Raw genomic sequence first — 21,655 nt, 5'->3', positions numbered from 1 at the left:
CAGGATGCCTCAATGCTATGGTAAAACCTTGCTTAAGGAAGCTCTGTGCAAGAGTTTTATCAGCTTCAACCTTGATCTCAGGCACATATCTCCTGAGAATAGAAGAATTCTTATGCTAAACAACCACAATGTTTCACCAGCTCTGCTACTTCTGAGCCTGTGAGCCTAAATAATGTACCCTCTTGAGCACTACAAAACTGCTCCTAACATTGCACATTGCAAGTGTGGATTGCAACTGTGGAAAATCTGCATAGATGTTTCTAATTCTGTAACTTTCCTAAATATAAAGAATAATGCTTGCATAGTCTTTATCCTGATAATGAGACATATAAAAATAAAGATTGCTGGTGTAACTCTCTAGATCTGCTTCTCTATCAGAGAGCAATGCTCCACCAGAACTCAGCTTTATCTCCAAAATACGCATGTGTGAATCTCTGTATTTTCTAATTCCCCATGGCCCCCCACCAGAATGACCAGTTTGGCTGTGCTGGTCACAGCATATAACTTCTGAATGATGGTTCTCCTTCTTAGAAGAGGTGGAAAATCTTCAAAAAGAATATACCAGTGATTTTTTTGTCTAAAATACAATTCACTGTACACATTTTATTTACAGTTTTATACACTGTCTTTAAATAAGTGGGATTACTTTTATACTTGAGCCATTTTAAACCAAAGCAAAATTACCTAAGTAGTGCAAAGTGTTAAAATACAACATAAAAAAATGAAATCAGGCATAGTAATTCTAGTTAGGAATGTAACTATGATGTCCTTTTCTATAATTCATAATTATGTTCAGGAAATCACACAAAGATAAGTCGCTGATTTGAATGAAATATATAAATTTATAGCTAGTTTTGTAGTTACAAAAAACAAAAAAATTAAAGTATGCACAAAGTTAATATTTATACCATATTCCTGGATGCCTCACCCATGTTACATGCAGCAAAAAACAAAAGCAAAACAAATGGAAAACTGGAATCAGAATCATTAGTGTTATTGAGTAGAGAAACAAATAAAGAAATCTAGCAGCCTTCATCAAGAGTACAGTAAGTATAATGCTGTCAAAAGAAACAAAATAATTGTGAGAAAACTGTATGCATCATACTCTTTCAAACTAGTAATATGTTCTGCACTCAATGAAATATAAACTCAATTTTTTTCTTATTAAGGTATAGAAATGCAAGTTCTTTTGAATATTGTCAATGAGTAAAACTTGTTTGTAATGGCAATTCTACTAAGCTAATACAAAATGGGCCAGGAACACATTTATGGAATCCGGGGGACTGTGTTGATTGTAATTCTTTGATTGGGATAGTGGACACTCAATTTTTTAAATTTTTAAAAATGGACACCAAAGTACAAGACAAAGGCAAATTAGACTTTCTTATATCTCAGCAACATTTAAATGAAATCAAATTTAAATGCAATACACTCTGCTTTTGAAGAGGATTTGGCTCAAATCCAAATCTCAATTGCTTGAGGCAGTCTTCTTTGAGAACACTCAGAAGGCCTCTTCTTAAACACAAACCTATTTTTAGAGGTAGAGCCTCTCTTGGTAGCTGTGTCTTCATAAGACTGATAACCAATCTCTATCTTTCTTAAACATTCTCCCTATATGTGTAGCAGCCTCTCTGTTTTCACATTCAGTAAGTCCATGTTGCTGTCTCATCACCTTTAGCTCTAACATGAACAACAGCTCCACATACATCATCACTGTGGTCATCAAAATATTCTCCAATAAGGCACAGCAGTGTCTCTAGACAAAAGAGGTCAAGGTCACTTCGTTTTTGCTTTTTGTTCAGTATCATGTGCCATCTTCCACCCCATTTGTTTTTCTCATCTTCCCACACAGGCTCAAAACCGTCCTTAAAATTTGAATAGTCACAGCCAGGCATTAAGTTACTAGACAACTAGCTATGGCTGTATAGAACCCCAAAGTCTTCAACTGCATCAAACCTAGAGATAGGTAGAAGGTTTGCTTGCCAAGTTTTACTTTTATAATTTTTTAAAAACCAGAATACCCATCTATTCTGTAGAGGATGCTTTACATAGGGTTCTGGGTTAGCAACCTCCTGATGAGAGTCTGTTTTCTCCTTCTCTGAAGGCAGGGGATTAGCAGTAGGGGTGGTTTCCAGTTCCACAGTCACCATCCTACACGAATCTCCCCAGTGATGTTTGAGGCTAAGTTACAAATGCCAAACTTAGACCTGAAACTGGAAGTGGAAGGTCTCATGTGACACAGATCAAGACAAGAGGGAAGAGGTGAGTACTTCATAGAAAAGCAAAAATCTTATAAAGAAACAAGGAAAGAGGGAAGTGGTATAGCAAGTACCTAAAAAGTGGGAAAGCAAATTTTAAAAATAATAAATCAGGGTTTGTTATCCTGTGACCCAGAAGATCTGTTTGGTTTCAATTTCATTCTTGCAGATATTCATTTTTAAAAGCATGAATGTTAAATTCTAATTTTTGGTAGCTTCATCAGAATCATTTTCTTTCATGTTTTATATTGACAAAAAGAACAAATAAATTATTTGAATCTAAATAGTTTCTCTTGTGTTGTAAAATTGTGAAAAGAGGTATCTTGCATGTATTAATAAGAAAATACCAAAGGGGTTGATAAGTTATTCCTTTGCTTCTAGACTCTGTGTAATGGTTCTGTTGATCATGTAAAAGGTACACATGTCTCTCAGATAAGCAATGTAGGACAACAGTTTCAACAACTGCATCATATTCAAAAACTAGTGATTTCTTGTCTTTCTAAATTTACAAAGGAATAAATGATACCGGAAACCTGTTACTGATCTTGAGATAAGAAATTATATTAGAAAAAAATAAGTGTAGTTTGAGGGGGAAAATTAAGTATAGTTCCACATTCTTGATAAAACATAAAGTATAGCATATTTCTCTTTGGCATTTAGCCTGCCCCTTAATGAGGATCACACAGATAACTAAATCATCTGAAACTGGTGTCCCCTGTCTAAGACAAGACTTAGGTACAGGTGGTTTAATTGGGAATAAGAATGATGGAAAAGTATAGGGAAAGGGTAAAGGAGGGAGAAAACACACACACACACACACACACACACACACACACACACACACAAAGGGATGTGTTGTTAAAATTACTACTCTGGGCAATGGAGATGATATTGCTGCACAGTAGGCAGAACACTTTCCCTAACTGTCATCTAAAGGACAAAAGTCTTACCTATTGTCTTCTACCCCTATTGGTTGAGGACTTCCTCCAGGTGCACTGACACCCCTAAGTTCCTAGGCTACATGTTAGCATAGGCCAGATGGGCCCTGAAGATGGTTCTGAGTAGCAGGACAAGATGTGCTTGAGGGAGGGAGTCTGGATTTCCTGATAACCTCCCACAGCAACTGCAGCTGACATCACATGGACCACAATGTCATGGTGGAGGGACCATATTTCAGCCCTTCTACTGCCAAAATCCAATGACAACCCTCATTAAACCTATTGCATCACTGAGTCTTCATGCTTATGGATGATTATATGGTCATTATAAAAGACCTAATAAAGAAGGTAATTAAAGGATATCCCAATCCCTGATAGCCCCAAAACTGCTGTTGGTACTCATCTTCTCCCAGCTCTACTGCATGTCCAGGCTTTCCCTCACTCTGGACCTGCATTCCAACCTGCCCATCTGGCTTCCCTGATGGGGAACCACAGGTTTCATCACCCCAGTTGCCTCACCTTGTATCATTGTTTTATTATATCTAGTTTATCATATTTCTGTGGCTCTTTTATCTTTAATCTTCAGTAATTGGATTAGAATGGCTCTGGTGTTGGTTTATTTTATCTTTTGTGGGGTTCACTGAGCCTCTTCAGTTTGTAAATTTCTGTACTTGAATATGAACTTATTTCTTTTTCAAGTACATTTTATGCAACTAATCTCTTTAATCTCTTCTTTGGGGCTCCAGTGACATGAAAGTTAGACCTTTTTATATTGTCTCACAGGTTCCTGAATCTCTCTTCACTTCTTTAATACTTATTTTGTTTTTCAAATTGTATACTGGATATTCACCCATCTTCAAAACCATTTGCACTTTTACCTGTCATTTCCATTGTGCTATTGAATCTGTCAGTGAATTCTTATTTTGCTTAGGTCATTGTTTTATTACAAATTACTCTTGTGGGGGATGTTGGGGTTTGAAACCAGGGACACTTAACCACTAAGCGACATCCCCAGACAGTTTTTTTTTTATTTGTTATTTACAGACAGGGTCTCACTAAATTGCTTAGGGCCTTGATAAGTTGCTGAGCCTGGCTTTGAACTTGTGATTCTCCTTTCTCAGCTTCCCAAGACACTAGAATTACAGACATGTGCCACCACAACCAATTCCATTTTTAAAAATAATATGCTGTGTGGTGTGTTTCCCTGGTAAAAACCTGTAGAAGTGGTCATATTTCCCCAGGATTATTTCTGTGCCAAATAAGTTTGGATTATATTCTTCACATTTTGAATATACATGTGGGCTCTGTGTTCTATTAAATCCTCTGGAAAATGTTGAAATTTTTGCTTTAACAGGCAAATAACCTCATCAGGACTAGAAGGCAAGCTCTGTCTCATCTCTGTGGATGGTAGCACTGATGTCAGAACAGTTTCTCAATCCTTTGCAATGCTGCTCTGTGCCTGCCCTGAGCATATGGCACTCAGTGTTTTCTCTGGCACTTGGATGGTGGTTTATTTCATAGCCCAGCTCCTAATGCATTTGGGGAGTTGGTGGAAGACTGTGCCACTCAGGTGCAGCCTGAGATCCCCAAAAGTTATGATGATGAATTTATAGAATGACTGTCTGCTCTGTGCCATTTCCCCACACACTCCAGTTCCTATAGGTCCCTTTACCAGTTTCTCAGTCCAGAAAGATGAGCTTCTCTCAAAGTAGTTTCCAGTACTGTTATATGATTCCACCCAACTAGAGAGTCTTTTAAGGCAAATGGAAAAATAATGTGAAAATACCCCCAAGCTCCATAAGTCACAGTTTTTATGGCTGTCAAATGGGTTTTGCTCTTGGGGTTTTTAATGCCTCCACCACTGCACCTTAGTGCAGCTTCATGGTTTTGTCCATGCCCAGGACAGAGCTAGATTAGAAAAAGAAAAAAGAAAAAGAAAGCAAAAACAAACAACGTGTATTTCCCCCATACTCTCTATAACTCTCAAAGAACTCCTTTCCAATCTTCTGGCTAGAAACAGGGTGTGCCTTTGGAGTTTCTTCTCTCTGTTCCATGACCACAGTTACCCCCGTCAAAGCCAAGAGAGAAAAGAGAAAACAACCAGGAACCCCCTCCCTGACTGCCATTTCTTCAGGTTCCACTTCCCTCCTGCTACTGTTTACTTTTCAAGGTCCACGGGTGACACTTTACACATTCAATTCAATATTTTTCATTATGATCACTGGGAAAGAGAGACTATAGTGGGCCATGTTCCAATTTAGCCAGTACAGAAAGATTCTGAGCATTACTGCTAAAGAATGTTTTAGAAGATTTGGGGATTCTAGGTTTCTTTGGGGGCCAAAAATATTCTTGATGGATTTTAATGATGTCTTCCATTGTTTTCTGGATTCCATTCTTTGTGATGAAAGTCAATCTTAACTCTTATTCTTTTTTGAAAATAGAGCACTTTTTCCTTTCATCAAATGAAAGCTTGTCCCTTTATCTTTGGTTTCCAGCAAGTTATTCATTTTATTTAAAGGCATATTATTATTTGCCTATGTTATGAATGAAGTTGAGGTTTTTGAACCTGTGTTTTGTCTTTAATTGGTTTTAGAAAGTTCTCTGTTATTATGTTTCCTTTCCTGCATCCTTTATCACTTCTTTCTAGAATAATTTTAGTTATATTAGACCATTTGATAATGTCCCACATATCTCTAATGCTCATTTCCTTCTTCTTTATTTTATTCTATGCTAATATATTACAGTGATTGGTGTCATCTAAAATCAGGGTTAACGGCTTAGTGAAATTAATGCATACATATGTTATTTGTTTAATTACATAATATGAGCCAGGTAATATTCCAAGTTAGATGGTAGTGAATGCCCCCTAAAGGAAAAAAAAAAACAAAATTGAGGGAATTAGTAGGTATGGCTAGTCTCACATATACTATTTGAACTGAGACATGACTGACAAGAAAAAGTCAACTATTCAAAATCTACAGCAAACCACTCCAGTCATCAAGAACAGTAAGTGTAACTCCTAAAGCAGAGACCAACTTTGCATGTGAGAGCAACAAATAGGGGGACAGTATAGCTAAGTTAATGGGGAGCCAAAAAGAATTCTATGTCATGAATGAGTAAAACCACAGAAAAAGGGATAGTGAAGAAAGTTACTTGGATTTCTCTGTTATTTTCTGAAAACTCCTGGCCACAGCTGACTGAAAGGGACATTGCAGTAATGCTGACTTTTCTCCACTGAAACCAGAACATATGGTTTGAGAGATGAAAAAGGAAGAAGGCCATCATTCATTAAAGAAAACAAGTTGTAAAAATATATTAAAATAGAGCATAAGACACAGGCAAGTCAATTATTTCTTGAAAAGAATTATATTTGAATTAATGTTCTGTGAGTTTTAAGGAAAAGATTAACTTGAATTTATTGTTTTGTTTTGTTGGAGTAATTGCTGTTACATGTTGGGCCTAAAAGCCATTGAGTTACACATGATCTAATCTGGAATAAGACCATCACTCATAATTTCCATGGAAGAAGATTTGATCTGAAAATTACTTATGCTACTAATAGAAGTGAAAAAAAAATTTAAGAGTGCCCTATTCCCATATGTAGTGGGTTGGAATAAAACAACTCTCAACCTCTTCCAGTGCATTTGTCTTGACTTCAAAAGGTGCAACGCTGAAGAGGACTCTTCCTGGGTAACCTTTGGTATCATTTAGATTTACTAATCAGAAACATTCTGTGAGAGTTGAGCATGATTAGATGTTCTTTCAGCTGAAAAGGTACTTATTTTTCTGTGTTGGAATGAGGAGAGATCTTCATATCTGATAACTCTCTTTAGAGATGTAAAGAGGCAACACACAGCAAGTCCCCTTTACCAGTGCAAATTGATCAGAGCAGCTCACTAAACGGAGGGGCTTCCCCATGTGGCTGTCCCAACCAATGTGGTTCCCTGGTTAGAGAAGAGGGATGGCTACGTAGGTGGTCTTATTCCTCCAGTTCCCCTGGTAATTCTCTGAGGTATATTAAGCCTTGTAATAAACTCTTATCTTCCTAAAATCAGCTAAAAAATTTTGCTCTGCCATTGTTCTTTTATCAATATTCCATGTCTATCAGTTGAATAGAAGAAAGAATCCTTGGTGGCAATTCAGCTCCCTCTTCTGAAGTAGCTATGACTTTGAACTCCTTTGTTGAGCATTATATTTAAGAACGTGGTTTGGAGGTTTTTGTCTGTATCAGTGAATGAAAGACTTCAGCAATATTGAAGAATTAGTCATCTTCAGAGTTCACATAAAATTTAAATTAAATAATGAAAAGAATATCGTAGAGAACCTCTTCTTTTTAACATGCTTTCTCTGGTTAATAGAAATTAGAAAACAATCATTTTTCTCTTGCCTTTGGCATAATCAAGAGAAACCTTAGAATAAGAACTTCAAAATAGGCGATTTTGAGAGCCCTATTCCCATACAGCAACACCCTCTTGGTAGTTTACTGAATGTGTCTCCCAAGGTTACAGAAAGTTAGAAAGGGAGACAAAGCTAAAATAGCAGAAAAGGAAGAAAACAAAACTATCTTTTTAACAGTATAAATGTGATACAGGAAATGCAAACAATTCTGAAGATGACTCATGAAATTTATTTTTATAAGAGTTTAGCAAAATTACTGACTTCAAGATCTTATATGATGAAGCATTCTATTTCTGTTGAAAACACAGTATTGAAGATTTTATTTTTTCTTCCTATTATGGATTAAATTCAAGAGCACTTAACTGCTGAGCCACATCCCCAGCCCTTTTTATACTTTATTTAGCAATAGGGTCTCACTAAGTTATTTAGGGCTTGGCTAAATTGCTGAGGATGGCTTTGAACTCGCCATCCTCCTGCCTCAGCCTCCCTACCTGCTGGGATTACAGGAGAAGATTTTTTAAATAAGGTTTTTGCAGAATCAGTTTTAGCAGAGAGGGTGGTGAGAAATGCAGCACAACCTGCTCCTGGGGACCCTTTGTGGGAGGCCAACCTTATGGGTGACTGAGTTACACTCCCCAGCTGGGTGCTGAGGCACTCAGTCACAGAAATGGGTGTGACTTGCTACAGCCCCATGGGTGAAGCTATGCTCACCTGTTCCTTTGTAATATAACCCCTTGCCCTGTTTAGGATAGAATCTTCCATGGAAGTGCCTTGTGTGTGTCCCCTCCTCTTACTGTGCCCTTGGGTGTGGTCTACCCAGGTGTCAGTCAACCTGCTGACCTTTGACATCATGAATATAGACTCAGCCCCTGAAACCTGACCCCTTGCCTCATTTGAATGTCTTCTCCTCAATAAAAGGGGTCAGCATGTGCTCTCTCTCTTTCTCTTTCTGCGGACCCTTAAGGTCAGAGGAGCCGTCACAGAGGCCCCAAAGAAAAAGGTATTTTTGTCTCTTGTGTGGTTATTTCATGCAGCCCAGTTAGCCCAGTTTAACTAGAGTGGCCCCTGAGCCTTTTAGTCGCAAGAACAGAAACCTGGCACCCTCTGGGGCCCTCTGCCCCAGGCCCACAGGTGAGCTGAGGGTCTGGGGACGGGCTATGGCCTCTGCCCTGCAGACCCCAGAACTCCGGCAGCGCCTGCGCACTGGCTGACCCAGGATGTCCAGGACCCCCTGGCTGGATGACCTGAGGATGGTCATGACCTGTCAGATCTGGACCCTGTGGGCTGCCTGGTCTGCTGCCCCAATCCTGTGGGTCCCAGGCAGAACTGCCACTGAGGACATGGTGCGCCTTTGGGTGGTGGCGGGCAGGACTAGGCGAGAAAAAATGGAGGTCCCCCAAAGAGGTGGAGGCCAGTGGGGACTTCAAGGGCCAAGAAGGCAAGCAGATGACGAAAGCTCAACCACGCCTTGGACAGCAGAGCAGCACAGACCAGGGCCCTCTGTGACTCCTGGTTGCCGGCTCCTGGCGACACCACCTTGTAGGACAAGGCAGAGGCCTTAACGCCCTGGAAGGTGATTGATGCCCAGGTGACTAGGGTAGACTGGTTAGTGGCCTGGCGGTCGGTGGTCCTCCTACACAGAGAACCTGCAGAGCAACAGGCCATAAGTGACCCACTGGAAATGCCACCGCCCCGTGGGAAGATTCCGTGGCCCTGTGGAGAAGCCTGTGTGTACAATATGAAAGGCCGCTCTCAGCTCCCCCACCTTTAAAACTAGTGACAAGTCTGGACCTTGTAAATGTAAAGAGGTTGTCCACGTGTGAGAGAGGTAGACGGTGACATCTGTAAATGCCCGTGTTAAAACCTCAGAAATGTCTTCTGGAAGGGACTTTGAAATGAATTTGTTAGACCAGCTCTAGGAGGGACACTTGTCCACGTTTGTCCAGTGGGTTAGAGGACACGGAGAAGCCTTTAACAGCGAGATGGAGGAGGTCCCGTGCCAGATGGGTTTGTGTAAAAGACGTTTTTCAAAAAATAACGATTGTTTTGTGTGCATTTTATCCCTTATTACTATATATATATATATATATATATATATATATATATATATATATATAGTTGAAAATGCTAAGTACTTGTTTTGAAATATCTAGATGTTCTAAAGTGCCTGATATATGTTAAAAGTAGAAATGGTAAAATATAGCACATTTTGTAAATTTTCTTATGAAATGATTTGGGGGTAAATAGCCAAACCTCCTGCTGAGTGGTGCAGATTGTGAGCTTCTCCTCAGGAGCACCATGCCAGTGTGGCAAGAGTTGTTCCTGTGTCTGTGGGTTTTGTTTTACTTTGCTCTGTATGTAGTGTATATAAAGGACAAATGAGTCCTAACCTAGTCATTTCTAGATGTTAAAAGGGTGCCAGTATATGACAAAACAAATTGTGTATATTTTGCGTTAAAATTCCTAGGGAAGATTCTCTTCTGAAAATTTGAGCATTATAGCCCACTGGGTCAGTGAAGGGACAGAATACTCACATTTTGAAGACATTTTCAAATTAGAACTATTGTTACATGTGTGCAGTTTATTCAAGATTATCATGTACACAGTGAACAAATTGAGTTCTTACTTGAAACTCCTAGTCTGTCTAGATGTTTAAAAATGCCCACTGTATGTTAAATATAGAGGTAGTAAAATGTCACTTTGTAAATATCTTTTTGATAAAACTCATATGAAATATTGTCTTTTGGGAATGGAACTGTGAAACCACCTCTGTGAGCAGTAGAGTACTACTGTACTTGTTGAGTGATGTGGAGGAGGGCGGGAACAATTGCAAAGGGAAATGTGATTGTGTGTTCATACTTAGACATGTTCAGACATCAGTTTTCTGCATGTTTTGTGCACTTTGTTTTGCTGTGAATCAAGTATCTATGATGGACAAATGAGTCCCAATTTTGCAACATCTAGTCTCTAGATGTTAAAGAGTGTATGACCAAGTAGTTAGTAAAATTAGCACATTTTGTGTATTTTCTGTTGAAATTCATAGGAATGCTTGTCCTCTATAAATATAAACTTTTGGATATGAATTTGTTCAAAGCATTCCATATGCTTCTACTTGTCCACTGCACTGAAAGAAGAGAAAAGAAAGTGAGGATGGAAAGGTTCAAGGACAAAATGTTAGAAGATACCTCTGATTATAACCATTGTTACATGTGCGATTTTATTTACCAGTTCTGGGTGCATCATGGACAGGTTCTTATGTGGAATATCTAGTCCTATTTAGAAGTGCTTGATGAACTTAGAAGTAATAGGATGAATCTTTTTGTAAAGCTTCTAAAAACTGATGGGAAATACTGTGTTTGGAATTGTTAAACCACCTCTGAACAGAACACTGTCTGTACTTGTTCACTGGGTTGAGAGAGGCAGGAGAGAAGTTGCAAAAGGTGTTTGGGTAGAGTGTGCTGGACAATTTCAGCTTACCCATTGCCCTGCAATGTGCATTTCATTTGTCTTTGCTGTTCTGTATATATTGTGTATATACTGGACAAAGGAGTCCTAATTTTATAATATCTAGCCTTTAGATATTAAAGAGATTGCCATTGCATAACAAAAGTAGAGTTAGTAAACTAACATATTTTGTACACTTTATGTTAAAATTCATAGAAAGGCAGTCTTCTGAAGAGTCCTTTCGGAAGTGAAATTGTAATATCACATTATATGACACTCAGATATGACACATGTGACAGAAAATAGAAGTGGAAGAAATGAAGGATTCTAGGCCAGAATGATCCTACTTAGAAGACACTTTCAGATATAACCATTGTTACATGTGTGTAGTTTATTCAACGCTACTGTGTACTTAGTAGACAAATTTAATTCCTTATTTGAAATATCTAGGATTTGTAGATGTTTAGAAGTACACAAAGGATGTGAAAACCAGATGTAGTAAATGAAACTTTTGTAGATTAAAAAAATATATTGCATATTCCAAAACAAGAAAATATAAAAACACCAAAGTTAACACTGAAAAATAAAAAATAAAATCCGTCTCTATGGAGATATCCCACCATCACTACCAGTATATGTGTCAAAGTGACAAAATAGCCAAGACAATTTTGCCATCATGAGTGAGGGAAGGAGACACTACAGACATCAAAGGGTATGATAAAAATATATATATAAAAAAAGTAAAAGGATTCCAGGAATAGGCTAACCCATGAAACAAAGGTCTTCTTGGGCAACCAGTGAATATTTACTGAGCACTTACTGAATACCATAGGACACAGCATTTCAAAATATGTGATCTGATTAGTTAAAACATAAATAATGCAGGACTCTGAGAACCTGGGCTACTACTGATCTCTTTTTAGAAAAATCAAAGTAGCAGGACATCCTGGGGATCCATACTGTAGATGTTTACCATCAGACTTACATGGACAGATGAAATCTCAAATGTATCAATACCTGCCCTAACTTTGACAACTTTATTTTCCCTGATGACCCCTCCAAAGTAGATAGTAGTGGCAGATATATGTTGGAAATGAGTGTGGGAGTGTTCTATTATATAATTCCAGAAGCTACTGCATTTGTATCCCAGTGGCTTCCCTCCTCCTTATCTGGTAATAGGTAGCATAAATAAGCAAGGGGAAACTGACTTCACCCAGATTATTATACTTTTATTGTCATTATGCTATCATGTCCTCATGTTTTGAAGGTAGATGAGTTTATCCTTTCACCATAATTTACAAGGTCAAGAAGAACCACCCAAGGCAGAGCTTGGATTTGGAGGTTGATATGATTTGAAATTCCCTTTCTATAGTGGCACAAATGAAACTTAAGTTGTATGTAAACTACACAAATTATACTCGAAGCATCATGGGTGTGGGGACTGAGGAGCAAGCCCAGGACCTCATGCATGTTAGGAAAGGGCTTTACCACTGAGCTATTCCCTCAGGAACAAACTTTTAATGGGTAGAAAAAGAAACAGAGAAGGACACTTCCTATATAGAGGGAATGACAATTGATATCACTATGATTATATTATCATTATTACAGTTACCATCTATCCAACCTTGCTTGGTTTTTCATACTTTTCTTTTTTTGAGGAAAATAAAATCTGTCTTTCTGCACAGAAATTGGTTCAAAACTAAGGCCTGACTTGGAGTCCTATATCCCATAGCTAAAATGATTTGTTGAGAAATTGGAACGTCACTCTATCAGGGATTTCTCCAGATTGTTAAACTGGAGCTGACATACTTGAAATCTTGCTATTCAGGTGATAGACTGGTGGTGAAGGCGATCCCCCACTCACTGTCTTGACAGGGTCACAGTGAGGATGAATGCTGGCAAAGCCGCTCTCCCACTGTCTTGACAGGGTCACAGTGAGGATGAATGCTGGCAAAGCCACGCTGGTTGGTGGGTAACCGAAACCATGAGACCCTTTTTTATGTAATTGGGACTTTGCATTTTCATGCTTATGTTTCTCACAGGAGGCATGAGTATGTTAAATGCCAAACAAATTAAATTTCAGATGGCTAGAACAGAACAGGTAGTTCATGCCTTGGAGGCTGTTCTGCTACCCACCCCTCAGCATATCAAGGACAAAGTGAAAGGCTATTCTTCTATCTTAGTACATTGTGGACAAACCTAATAACAGACAACAATCATACACTGAGAAACAAACTCTTTGAGAACTAGTGCACCTTGACTGAGAAACAAACTCTTTGAGAACTAGTGTACCTTGACTGAAAAACAAAGAAACTCTGAGAAAGCAGCTCAACCAGTTTTATGAGAATAAATTTAGGAATCAATTAAAATAACTTTATAAGACACAGTTTTAGAATAATGTTAGAAATATTATTTTATTTAGATTCTTAAGTTTAGAAATTCTTAAGTCTTTAGTTATATAGGTTTCTGATATGTTTTAAGGATGATTCATAAACTTTAGGACATTTTAAATATAAGATTTAAAGGGACTTCTTTAGACAGGAATTTTAAATTAAAAATAAAGTACAAGTGTACTTTAGGTTAATGATTAATTAGGAGACTTAGAGTCTGGTTACGTAGTTTGGCATTAGTTAATAAGAAAATAACATATCTTGGGAAAAATAGTAAATCTTGGGAAAATCTGAAGAGTGTAAATTGGTGACATGTTTTATTGATGATTCTGTACTTTTGATGATTGTATGGCTGGGGGTCATATCCTGGAAGGATGTAGATCAGTGGGCTCTCAATCATGGTTAAGGAAATGTCATGTCTTGGCAAAGTTTTAAAGTATATAATCAATGACGTATTGTGAATCTATAATGATAAAAAAAAATTGTAATGAAAAGGGGACCCAGAGAAAGCAGCTTTAGCTCTCTCTCTGGAGATTGCTCAAACGGAACGACTCCTGTCTCATCATTTCGCCGACGCCACTCCTCCTTCAGGACTCCCTGGATCCTGCCGGGGCTGGACCCCGGCAGACTGGAAGTCTGAGATGTTCCTCTACATACCCATATTTCCAGAGGAGAAAATAAGAACTATCAGGAAAAGCAGTACTCAGACAAACACAGAGAGCACAAGCAAGAGAGAAAGAAACACACACAAAGACGGATAAAGAGAGGCAGAGAGATAAACATAAAGAGAGAATGCAGACAAGGAAAAAGATAATGGACCATAGAAGGACAGAAAGAAATAACCATGAGCACCATGAGCACAGCCCAATGGATGGATTGAGGAAAAAAAAAGAAAAAAGAGACAGCAAGACATTCTAATGCAGGTAAGAAATAAAAGACATGTGAGAGAGAAGTTCATGGAGGAATGAAATGGAAGAAAGTTACAAAAACCATCTAATATATTAACAGAGAGAGGATCCTTCAGATAGACAGAGATACAGAAAAATGCGTGATAATAAAGAGACAGCCAGGCACAGTGGTGCATGCCTGTAATCCCAGCTGTATGGCGATATAGGAGGCTGAGGAAGGAGGATTGTGAATTCAAAGCCAGCCTCAACAACAGTGAGGTGCTAAGCAACTCAGTGAAACTCTGTATTTAAATAAAATACAAAATAGGAATGAGGATATGGTTCAGTGGTTGAGTGCCCCTGGATTCAGTCCCTAGTACCAAAACTAGATAGACAGACAGACAGACAGATGAAGAGATACAGAGTAGAAAAAGAAGCACACTGAGAGAAGAGAGTAAAGACAGGAGGAAAAGGTCAGAGAGAAAGGAAGGAGTTAAGAGATAAAGGAGAAAAGAATCTCAACTTAGTCCTTGATCTAAGCATTTTTCAGAAGCCAAATGAATTTATGAACTTTTAAATTATATGCCAAAAAAATAATTTTTTTCCTTAAGACGGTATTAGTAGAGTTTCCATCACATTCAATCAACATATTACTTTCTAATAAAACTCCCACTGACAATTATATAATCTGGTAGTTCAAATGCAACCCAAAATCATTGTCTTTTGCCTCTGTGTACATAGTCAACAATGCCAGATGACATTTGTGGGGCAAGGTTGGCTAATTTATAGTGTTAGGTGTTGTTAGTTAACATGATGGCACAAAATAATTCCAATGCCTCAACTATGTAAAATGTGTCAGGCTGCAACAGAATCCAAGAAATACTGTTGCACACAACCCCACTTCCAAGCCCCGGATAGTGGACAATTGAATGTTTTCATACCTTTTCACATTCTTATATGGCACCTGAATTAGACCAGGTATGGGGACCCATGACTTCCCCTAGTCTCCTCCCCTTTGGGGCTTCACTGAACTAGTCCTCTAGAATCTGGTCTTTTCTGTGCCAGTATCTCCCACCACCACTTTTACTCAATCAGAATCAGAAACACAAGGGACTCACAAATCTATTTAATTTTGAAAAAATATATTGAAAGATAAAGGAGTTTGACATGTAATTCATGGGAAGTCTTCAGACAGAGAACAAGATCAGGAACATGTTGAAAGTACTCGTGGCCCAAACAGATGTGGCAGGCAGCACAGGGAGCAGAGTTGGGTGGAAAGCAGTCACAGAAACTCAGGAAAGACCAGAACAAGAAGAGGGCCAGGGGCCTGGGGTTTTGGCTCAGTGGTAGAACACTTGACTAGCATGTGTGAGGCACCGGGTTCAATTCTCAGCACCACATATAAAATAAATGAATAAAATAAAGACCCATCACAACTAAAAATTGTGTGTGTGTGTGTGTGTGTGTGTGTGTGTGAGTGAGTGTGCAAAAGAAGAGGGCCTGGCATCTGCTGCTCAGGCACTTTGGGACTCAGGTCTTGATGGGGGACAGGGCTGGCAGAGGTGGATTCCTCACAGGCCTGAGAGAAGTGAGGCTAGGAACTTGCACAACGGTGAGAACAGCAGTAGACCATGGAACAGAGGTAACAGGAAGAAAAATGTTGGAATCAGTGCATGAGCCCTGAAGGAAAGAGAAAAAATAAGTCATAAGTTAAATCCCTAGAGAAAGTCAGCCCCCTGCCCAATACCCCTGGGGCCTCTCTGCAACTCAGAACATTAAGGGTAATTTTGTACTACTACCCACTCCTCACCATCTCTCCTGGCATCTGATTAAAGAGGATACTGCACTAAAGTGAACACAAAGCTTCCACAGAGGCATGTGGAAGAAGGCCCCAGTCCCATCAGCAGTCTAAGTGCTTTGGTGAAGCACAGGTCACATAGTTAACTGGACAGGTAAGAACTGTAACCTCCTGTCATCTCACCTAACACCCAGCTCAGCACAAGAAAGACTCATGGCCTCCCTAATTTCTGCAATCTACTGCTATCCCTAGTTTGGCTCCCCCTTTTTACTGAGATAAGAAAAGTTACAACAGAAACACTTAGTGCTAGCCCCTTTTTCTTCCCCATTTTCTCTAAAGGTGACTTACCTTTCTTATTCCAAAAGATGACACTAAGGCCCAAGCCAAGAAAAATCAGTCCCAGCACAAGACTCCCAATGCCACTCAGCATCTTGTTCTGGGCAGATTCTGACAGTGACCCAGGGAAGTAGAAGCCTGTGCATCAGTGACTGGCCCCACATCTCGCAGAGTTCTCGTCAGGAAGCCTGGAGTCCAACCCAAGATATAAGAGATAGAGGTGCCCCACTACCAAACAGAGGAGGGTGAAGGGCATGCAGAGACCCCAGGAGAACAGTGGGTGGATGAGGGTTTGGGGGAAAAAGGGAGAGTGGGTCCCCATGATAGGTCCATCTGAAAATCCAGAGACCATCCCCAAACACCAGCCTTAACGTCAAAGCCCAGAATTTCACCACTGCAGAAGATATACTGCCAAGCTGAACCTCAGCCTGGGGATCAGGTTACATACAGCAATAATATCTTGGAACCAAAGGAGGTCAGTACTCAGCATCTGCCTTTTGACTTCAGATCTCATGCCTCCATGACTCTAGGCTTAGAAATGACACTAGGGGTTGTGTAGAGGAGAAGGTATGAATGTGTCCAACAGCAGAGGAAAGAAGAACCCTAAGCCCACATGACCCAATGTCCTCCCTGCCTTTGCTTCTTTCTGTTGAACCTCTGGTATCAATGAAGTGGCCCTTACACCATTCTACAGTGATGGGGCTCTGGAGGCTGAGGTGCTCCACGTGGCAAGTGTAGACATCTCCATGCTCGGGTATTACTTCTAACATCACAAGAATCTGGTAGGTCCAATCCCCATTCTGAATAAGTGGTGTGGACACAACTCCAGAAGTCTCTTCCTCTTTATTCCGGAACCATCTGACTTTAACTTGTCGAGGATAATATTTGTCACTGAGCAGATCAGCAAATTGTGGTGGTTTAGGGGCACTGTCCTGGCTGGAGAGATGGTGACTTTAGGCTCCACTGGGATAAATTACAGCAAAAAATAAAGTTAGAGAATGAGGCAGCAAAGAGGGTCTCACCATGGGCTTAAGTCCCTCCTTTGATACTAAAGTGGAGAAAACAGCACATATTAGTGTTCACAAATACCAAAGGTTTCACCCATTTGTGGAAGATTTTTTAAGAAGTTGATCACATAGAAATAGAGGGTAGAGTAGAGGTCACCACAGCCCAGGAAAGGAATAGTGAGAGGGTGAATAATGGAAATCAAACATACTTGGAGGGGAGCACTTTTAATGTTATACAGCTCCACAAAGGATAGTCTACAATAATTAATTAAACACTTTGTAAAAACCAGAGAAAAAGAGTTTGGGTTGCCAATACACACAAATGATAATATTTCAGGAAGTGGAAATGCTGATCTCCCCAGTTTGATCACAGCACATTGTGTTGAATTACAACACTGTACCTCATAAATAAATACCAATATTATATGTTGATTTTTAAATGAAAAAAAAAATTAATTAAATGTCCCTTTTATAAATATATATGTCAGCAATGCATATACCATCTTGGTCCTTTAAGATTATTCTGCCTAATGATGTCCTAGTTGTCTTGCTTTAAGTACAGTCTGTGATTTTCACAGAATACAATTAACTAACAATGCTCTCCTCCTCTGTATTTCCCCACTATGTTGTGCTACTACACCAGGGGCTCAAAATCAGTGCTATCAACCAACCATGGACTAAACTGTGAATCAAAATAAACCTCTCCTGTATTTAAGTTAATTATCTCAAGCACTTTATTACAGTAACTCAAAGCTGACTAATACACTCTTCCAATGCTGCCTACCAAGTATTTCAACAGTTTTTCCTTCAATTCAAATGCCCTCCCAATTTTACCAAAATCCTAGGAATCCCAAAAGTTGCCTTCCCCACAGGCCTTCCACACTAGTTCAGAGATGAGTGCACTTTGATCAGTCCTAAACTCACCTCTCTGCTGAACAGTGAAGGAAGACGTCTATTAATAGTGGTGTCTGCACAAGGTGTCTACATGGGCCCGATACTCAGCCAGGAGGTCCTTCCGGGCATTCCACCTCTTGGCACTTGACATCCTCAGCTCTGTTACAGCCACAAACAACCCACATCACTGTCAAAGCACAGGATCTCCTCCTTATTGTAAATTTGTCTGGCCATGAGCCTCACTCGCTGAGTCCCATTGGTGAAGTAGCAGGTGCCCTTAAACTGGTACATGAAATCCTCTGCAGGAGAACCAGGCCATGTTAGATTTAGCTCAGGCTGCATCCCAACCAACCCTGGTGTTTGGTTTAGGGAGACAAGCGAGTAAAGGAACATGACAACAAAGACCAGTGACTAAATAAAATCTGCTCTCAACCCTCAGAATTTTATTCCCAGGATGAATGAAGTGATTTCTCTACCTCAAATCCTGCATTGATCATTTATTGGAGAAAATTAAAAATGTCAAACAAGGAAGATCATGGAATAATGTTTGGAATACAGAAACAAAATTGCCAGCATTTTCATATGCTGGGTCTGTAAATAACCAAAATCCTAAATAATCCACTAACTAAAAGAATTTAAAGTAAGGGAGAGTTCAGCAAATGGCTAAATACAAGATCCATTTTTAAATATTGTACATATAGATGAGCAATAAATGTGAAATCAGATGTGAATTACATCATTTATAATGGCATGAAAAATTATGAAGAAATCTTATAAAAATATACAAGAATTCTAAAAGGGAAACCATGAAATTTATGAGATACATCAAAAGGGTCCTAAGTAAACACAAAAATACACCTGTACATGAATTGGAAGACTGAATATTATAAAGAGGACATTATCTCAAATGGTCTTATGGATTCTGTGTGTATAATTTAAAATTCCTACCAATTTGTGATTACTCAAAATTTATAAGCTGATTCTAAAATGCAATAAAGGTTCATAAGGCAAAGATGGTAATTAAACACCATATTTTGGGCACAGACATAGATAAATAAATGGCAATAATGTATTCCAAAATAAGTTTCATGCAACCATTTAGACTAAATATATTACAAGGGTGGCACACAAGGTGGTCAGTGAGGAATGAATACTTTTGTTAATAAATTATTTTCTAATAAATGGGAATACATCAGAAGGAGCAGAAGAAATTGGGCATACTTCTTGCACCATATGTAACATAGACCTAAGTATGAATGAAATGCTACAAATCTGTTAGGAGATAAAACTAGAGAACATTTTCATGATGTTGGAGTTGTGACAGATTTCTTAAATCATTAAAAGCACTAGACATAAATAAAAAAGATTTATAAATTCAATTCAATAAAAGTAACAGCTTCTTCTCATCAAGAAATATCATTAAAAGACTTACACAAGGCCAAAAGTACAAATATTTTCAAAGCACATACTGATGATGGGCTTGATTTGAAATATATTTTTTATCTTTTTGAAATAAATGAGAAAAAGATAAATATGGAAAAGAATAGAAGTTCCCATAACACTACACACTCACCAGACATGGAAACATTAAATAGTCTAAGATACCAAAAGCTGTCAAGAATTGGATTTTCTTTTGAACAGCTCATGAGACAACTAATGTGAATAACAGTTGGACTTTGTCTTGTCAGGTTGAAGATAGGCAGACATTGCAATTGAAGTATTTATTTCAGTCTAGAGAAATGCAGACCCAAAGGTTCCAGGATTCCAGGGTACATTTTCTTTTAAGTAAGACCAGCCCAAACCTCCATCCACATAAGAACAGGTTAAGTACATTGCTCTGCCCTCATAAAATGGAATATACTACCCAACAACGAAAATGGATGAATGTTGCATCAGAGATTTGTGGCAAGTCTTCTCAGACATAATTTTGAGAAAGGAAGCAAGACAGAGCACAGCATTTATAGAACATTTAGAGGAGGAAATATTAATCTATATTGTTTAAGGATACATTCATATATATGCTAACAATGAGCAAAACAAATTAGGATTAAAAGAATCACAATATAACTTATTCCTGGAATGTGAAAATGGGTACTGTTGGAAAGGAGTACACAGAAGTCATTTGAAGAATTGGTAATATTTACATATGTACAACTTGATTAGAAGTTATTTGGATACTTCTTTGTAATTTTTGTTACGTGTGTGTGTTAAGATGTCTGTTGTGTTATTTTCCTAATAATTAGTTAAAAATACACTATAATAATACATACCCTGGAGTCATCAATTTGTATCTGTGTGTGTGTTTTAGAAAGACCAGGTGAGACAGTTGATGTAATACTATCACTACACATTTGGGATTTAATGGGTGCAAAATAAATATCAATTTTGGAGGTTTTTTTTCACCATTGTCATAGCCCCCGTACACCATCAATACTGAATCAAGTCCTAATTAGCCCAGAATTACTAACTGCCTGTCCTTATCCCATTCTTCCTCCCAAGTCCCACATGTCATCTCCATGACCCCAATGCTTACCTCCAAGGCATGGGTGATTCATTGTGCTCTTCAGGTATTGAAGCTCCAGAGACTATAGCTCTGGTCTGAATTTGTCTGATCCCAAGCCCCTAAATAGATGAATACTATTGGGCCCAGAAAATCCTCAGAGTGGCCAGTTATTTTAACTTACCTGATGCTTCTCAAGTACCTCATTTGCATTTTGTACTGTGTCTGGTATAGAAATGTACTTTGTCTTTTTCTTCCAATTCTGAGATCCCAAAGTCCTTTAGAGATATTAGCCTCCCTTCCACTGCAGAGGTTGAAAAAAGGAATCTAGCAAAACTCTAAGAAGGAGAAATCAGGACTCTTGTAAGAGTCCTTCCAAATTCTACCTGTGGTTTGTTGAAAATACAACAGATCCAAGCTTAGGCTCCAGAGCCCCCAAGAAATTATTTCCAAATCTGGGCTCTGAATAGCAGCTGTCCTGCACTTACTTGGGGAATCTCTTCTGTTAGCCATGGGAGTCCTCAGCACCATGAGAATCCCCATCACAATTCCAGCTTCTCTCCAAGGGGTCCTGGGGATTATCACAGTCATCTTTTCAAACTTGGAACAGAAGCAATTTAACAAAAGCCCCTTGGCATTCAGTACAACTGCTACCAATTGACCTGGCATTTCACTTCACAGAGATGGAAAGCAGGAAATCTCCTATGAATTTTAGGATTGGACAATTCCTAAGGAAGAAACCAATCAACCCTATGACTTAAGTCCTCATTTGTCTCTAGGTAAACATTTTTAATGGAAGTTCTCA

General features: G+C 38.8%; 2 pseudogenes; both read right to left on the bottom strand.

The window, feature by feature from the left end:
- Positions 1-1,455: 1,455 nt before the first annotated feature.
- On the bottom strand, positions 1,456-2,150 carry LOC101970297 (eukaryotic translation initiation factor 4E pseudogene; annotated as a pseudogene).
- A 6,815-nt stretch (positions 2,151-8,965) lies between these two features.
- On the bottom strand, positions 8,966-21,393 carry LOC101977914 (HLA class II histocompatibility antigen, DQ beta 1 chain-like; annotated as a pseudogene).
- Positions 21,394-21,655: the final 262 nt, after the last annotated feature.

The sequence above is a fragment of the Ictidomys tridecemlineatus genome, chromosome 8, assembly GCF_052094955.1.
Source record: "Ictidomys tridecemlineatus isolate mIctTri1 chromosome 8, mIctTri1.hap1, whole genome shotgun sequence".
Taxonomy (NCBI): domain Eukaryota; kingdom Metazoa; phylum Chordata; class Mammalia; order Rodentia; family Sciuridae; genus Ictidomys; species Ictidomys tridecemlineatus.
Note: the sequence above shows the minus strand (reverse complement) of the source record. Positions and strands in the feature narration are given on the sequence as shown.